This window comes from Phalaenopsis equestris, unplaced genomic scaffold (assembly GCF_001263595.1).
Source record: "Phalaenopsis equestris unplaced genomic scaffold, ASM126359v1 Scaffold000246, whole genome shotgun sequence".
NCBI lineage: Eukaryota > Viridiplantae > Streptophyta > Magnoliopsida > Asparagales > Orchidaceae > Phalaenopsis > Phalaenopsis equestris.
The window spans coordinates 32947-39319 of record NW_018164688.1 but is presented as its reverse complement, the minus strand read 5'-3'; positions in this window follow the sequence as shown (position 1 = coordinate 39319).

Genomic DNA, 6373 nt, shown 5'->3' with positions numbered 1-6373 from the left:
GCACAAAAGCTCAGGATCCATGGGAACATTCTTTTTAGTAATGCGGGTTAGAAGTTCAGATACACTACCTTTGGTAAGCTGCATATTTAGAAATATTTAAGCATTTTTTTAATTAAGGGAACGATGGTGGACATTAAAAGAATGATGAGTACCAGAATCTTGATGATCCTGCTCCAGCAAACAATAAATATCTTGATTCAGTTGCTTGAGAAGGGATAATAAGGGGGATCACAAGTGCAGGTGAGCTGATGTGAAAGTGGGTGAAGGCAATGCATGTGTCTCCGAGTGGTGAGGGCGATCCCTATGAGCATAAAAGCAGAACATGTAGGGATCAACGAGGGATCCCTATGAGCATACAAGCACAGTCCGTTTCGTCATCTGATGCCAGTTTGACCTCGATTTGCATGCATCGTGATGAATGAGACCCATAACGTTCTGAACGAGCTCGTGTTGTCTGTTTTGTCTTTCGAGGTCATCTGGATAAATTTTTTGCCAGACACCCTTAATCGCCGCACAAGTAAAATATTCCACAATCTTGATTCTCTCCAAAATGTAAGCAAGTGGGTCCCATAGCTCCATTCTACCGCGGGAGGCTCTGATGAAGACGGGAGGCTTCCAAACGGATGATGCATGGTCTTAAAAATTAAAATGGACAATTGATGTGTCGCATGCTGCCATCCTACAATGAGTTTTCCAGGAAGACTAAATTATCACAGATCATGGTTTTGTGTTCCTAACACATACAAAGAGTTCTAGATGGATGTCTTGAGCTGTGCGTTGTTATGAATAGTAAATAGTCTGAGTCACTCAGATGAACATCCAAAACATGTGACATAAAAAATTGATGTCAACAGAGCCTACATGTTATAAAAAGGAAAAAAAAAATGTTAATTTAAGATGGTGTTATAATAAAATGATTGATCGAATTAGCAATTGGAGAGAGAAAAAAGTAATCACTGAATATAAAATGCAAAATATTATCTTTTTAAACACTTTTATTACTTTAAAAGATAAATTCTTCAAATTTAATATATATTTTGACTATATTTTATATTACTATTATTTGAAGTGAGCCCGCATATGAGCTATAGAGTCGAGTAGGGGCTAGCTTGAGCTCTGTTCACTAGCCACTTAGCCACTTATTGATCACGCGACTCACGAGTTAGCTAGACTCACTTGCACCCCTGTTTGTTGGTATATAAGCAAATTAACTATTTTTGGGGTTAGATGTGTTTTTTAAGAAGTTTTGAGTGGTAATGTAAATCTCCTATTTAATCATTACTCGGTATACTTATACATAAAAAAAATTAAATTAAATTAATTAAATTTAATAATTATATTATTAATATTTAATATTAAGTTTTTTTGACTAATAAAGACATTTGTAAATCATTTAGAACAAGCAATCAACGACTCTCCTGTGCTTTGAAAGCTCAAGTGAAAACTAAGAAATTAATAAAGAATTATATCAAGGAAAGCCAAATCATTCCCTGCAAGAATTAGACCATTATTATTATTAAAGTAGAGGTAAGGCTACAAATTTGCATCTATCACCCTAAGCATTATCAACCAACTTAACATGCTTTATAATCAGTCAAATAAGTTAAATTTGTGTACAAAATTTGGATTTTTGTTCTTGGCTTACGCACGCATGCACGAACATACATCTTGCTTTATTGCCGCATCCAAGCAAAGAGGTATGAGATTGTGAGGCAAGAGTCTCCTTTGAAGTTGATGTTAATGTCTTTCACTTGCTTTCTTACTTGGACTCCAACAACTATAAAATACCCCATAGTTCTTTAAAAGTCATAGCCTAAAATATATTTTATATAAATAATTTGTATGATGAATAGTTAAAAGAGAGATTATTAATATAAGCAAATATTTATTAATACAAAGGATTTACATACTTTTTACACATAATTCTTATGTATTTGAATATTTAATAGTTAAATTTTTATATTTACCATATGATATCCAAATCCTTAATTCATATCAAAATACATCATAAATGTTGATGCGCGCTAGAAAATTCGCGGCACTATAGTAGCCGATTGATGTCTTGGATGGCATGAAGATTAAATACGCAATCAAAAGAGAGAAAAAATAACTAGTAATAGCACTAGGAGTTCTTATGTGGAAAACACGTAAAGGGAAAAAACAACAAGGTCTGGTTCAGCTGAAGAGTTTTATTGTAAGTGATGATTAAAATTGCAACTACTTCTCCCACAGACAGAAAATGATTGGAAGAACTCTCAAGTTACAATGTTGACGTGCGAATAAACCTTTTGCAAGGAACAAACGACGACCGATAGTGTTCGGTGGCGGGTGGTAGGTGATGGGACGATGATTGGCGTTGTCAATGCCGGTAAGCGGCAGGCGGTGCTCGACTGCGATCGATAATGTTTAACTTCAATTAATGGTGGCCAACGATGGCAAGAGTGCTCGACGGCGGTCAACAACAGTCGACGATGGTCGGTGGTGGCAGACAGCAGTCAGTGTGGGTCGACGACGGTCGACAATGGTCGAAGATGGCAGGAGTGTTCGATGGTAGTCAACAAGCGTTTGTAATGGTCGATGGCGGCACGAGTGGTGCTGGACTTCAACTCATTCTCAATGCTTCAAGTTATCCACTGTCTTCAAATTCTCTTTCCCCTCTCATGAGTAGAGTGAGGCTCTATTTATAGAATTTCAGATGGAATTAATACAAGAATATGAATTACTTTGATCGAATGACTCAGAGGGTTTCTCTCAATCAGATGATATTTGATGAACATTTGAGCGTTTTAATGATGTCGAAATTGAGCGATCTTAAGCTTGTTGGGCTCGTCTTGTTGAGACACTTGATTCGGCTATAAGCTCGTCAGGTTCGACATTCATCTGACCTTTCAAATATGGTTGAAAAACTTTCAAAAGTGATTTAATGGTTTGATCTGAACTTGATTTAGCTCCAACTAAATTGATTTTGATACCATTTGGTTTTTCTACTCAAGCCAGTCAATTTGACTAAAAGTTTGCTGAAATCAGAGCTCTGAAAGAATTTCAATCAAAATTTGATCATTTCTTGCTAGAAAGATTTCCTGGAGATCCGTGTCATGTCTCAAGAATCTTGGTGGACTTTGGAAATTCGTTGATGTAATTGTGATATTAAATTGTTATAAAAATAAACATTAAAATTTAAATCTGAGACATGTTATTATAACAGTTAAATTACGTTGCTATTATAGGTGGTGGATCTATCTTTATCGGTCGAGGTGCAACTATAAAATCTAATATAATCAAACTATAAATAAATAAATAGTTTTTTTATATAATAATTATGTTCTAATTATATCTTTTTCCTTATCAAATCTTTTCTCAACAATCTTTAATTACTTTTTTTTTGTTATTTTGCCAATAATTTAACAAAATAGCTGATTTAATAATAACAAAAATTAGATCTATAAATATATAGAAATTATGCAGTACGTATGTAATATTTTCTATATTATATTTGATGCGTGCTAGAAAATTTGCGGCAGTAGAGTAATGAATTATTGTCTTAGCGTTGCACGAGGATTCATCACACACTCAGATGAAAATGAATCAAGTTGTGATAACACCAGAAATTTTTAAGTGAAAAACCCGTAAAGGGAAAAAACCAGAAAAACCACGGGGCCTTGCCCAGTTGTAAAAATCCACTATAAGTTGATGATTACAGATGCCCCCTGTCCCACAGATAGGAAAGGGTTTATTAGCTTTCCAAGTTACAACGTCGACTGACGACGTCTTGTCAGCGGTGGTTGACGGAGGTCGGCGGTGATCGATGGTAGTTGACGATAATCGATGACGGTCGGCGGTGGTCGACGGAGGTCGGAGTGTCGACAATCGATGACGGTCGGCGGTGGTCGACGGAGGTTAGCGGTGGTTGTCGACGGTTAGTGGTGGTCGACGGCGATCGACGAGGCGAGGATGATCTTGGACTTGAGTTCCTTCTCAAAACCTCAAGTTCTCTCTTAAGCCTCTTCCTTTTCATGTGAGGGGTGATGCTCTATTTATAGTGTTTTAAGTGCAATTAATGCATGAATATGAACCATTTTGATCGGATGGTCCGAAGAGCTTCCTTTGATCAGATGACGTTTGATGAACATTTGAGTGCCTTAACGATGTCGGAATTGACAATCTTGAGCTCGTTGGATTCGTTTTGTCGAGAACCTCGATTCGACAATGAACTCGCTAGATTCGACATCCGTTTGACCTTTCAAATGCCTCCGGAAATCCTCTAATAGTGGTTTAATGATTTGATCCGGGCTTGATTTGACTCGGATTGTACTGACTTCATATCATTAGGTCCGTCTCATTGAGCCGATGAGTTTGATTATAAGTTTGCTGAAATCGGAGCATCGAATGACTCTTAATCGAAGTTTGAATGTTTCTTTTTAAAAAAATTGCACCGAGATTCATGCCAGATGATGAAAATTTGTTGGCGGCGTATCAATATTAATTCACTCAAATGAATTACATCGGCATTATATTGATGAGAGCAATTTTCTTATAAACTTTTTTGGCCTAAAATTAGTTATAAATGACATTTACATACATACCACTCAATATTTATGCTATTACATATCTAACACCCAAACTTTTCTTTCTATATTATATCACCCAAGTGTTTTATATCACATATAAAATATCTCTATTTTAATCTTTTGAGTGAAACACACATTTACATATAGGGTTGTAAACGAGCGAGTGAGCTCAGGCTCGGCATGTGTTCGACTCGTGTTTAACATTGTGTTCCTGTTCAACTCAATTTAAATATTCGTGTTCGTGTTTGACTCGAAATTTACTCGTTAAAATTAAACTGAAAAAATAGATGTAGAGTGCTTAATTCCAACATGGACCAAATGTATGCCAAAAAAAACACATAACTACATTACCACAGTAGCAATTATAATTTAAACTTAGATATAAGTATATATAATATATTATCATATAAATAATTATATAATTTTTTTTTTTAATTTTGAACTAAAACAAGCAGGACATAAGCGACCAAAGAGCAGTTCGTGTTCGACTCGTTTATAATTTGTGCTTTAAAAACTTGTGCGTGTTCGACTCATTTACTTAACGAACGAGCAGAACACAAGCTACTTAACGAGAGAAACACGAGCTATTCGAGAAAAACGAGCTTTTTTGACAACCCTATTTACATATATAAATAACATGGTATGTACGTAAAAGTTGAAGCTTACATGTTAAATATGTAATTACATGAGAATTAACAAAACTATATGTAAATCTTCATAGTTATAAATATAAAATAGGTACAAAATTAGTTACAAATATAAAAGATGAGTACTTAAATTAATTATGAAAATTGATCTTGGAATGATTAGCTGCCAGGGAATTATTCCCGCCAGCTAATGATTGGTTTACTTGGAGACATGATGGGATTAATTAGAGCCGTCCGATGGGGCATCAATGGTCTGTACTTTGCCATGCCTGTACTATTTGTTGCATGCCATTAGTTGATGGTTGATCAAATTAGATCTATACTTGGATAGGCTTTAACAATGTTTTGGCTGAAGGGACTGCTGAGGGCTTCTCTGAATTTCCTTTTTTTTTTTTTGTGGGGATTTTTACAAAAATAACATACCAAATATTATAATTTATATAGTTCGAACCCAAAATTTTAATATTACAGTTATCACCCTCTGTTAGCGATTCTGTTGTTTGCGCGAGGCAGAGATGGGTGGCCGTCTTTGGGAGTTCCTTTTGCACTCTTTACTTTCTCTTTCGAGCTATACTTCTGCCAGTAGGCTCGAACAAATTCTAAGTGAGATGACCAATCGATCTCTGTCCATTAGGGTTGTAAACGAGCCAAACACGAGCGAGTCTGGGCTCGGCTCGTGTTCGGCTGGTTAAAAAAGGTCAATGTTTATGTTTGCTCGTTTATATTTCGAATGAAAATTTGTTCGTGTTCGACTCGTTTACGTAGTGGGCCTAACACGAGCTGTTCGCAAATAAAGAGTCATTTTGACAACCCTAGTCACGTAACCGTTGAATTTTAAGAGTTGGGGTGAGATTTAAATTTTATTATTTATATTAAAATATCATTAAATATAATTTAATATATGTTTTTTTCTTTTTTAATTAAAAATTTTAGTTGGTAATAAATCTTTATAGCCTTGTAGTCAATTAAATTATTTAAAAACACTGCATATCAAATATATATATAATTTAATTATTTTCTGCCAAAACGAGCCGAATTCAAATGAACAAATTTTTATTTGTGTTCAGTTCGTTTATATATCAAGCGCAAAAAAAAATTATTCGTATTCGACTTGTTTGCTTAGCGAACGAATATGACACAAGCACCGTAACGAGCCGA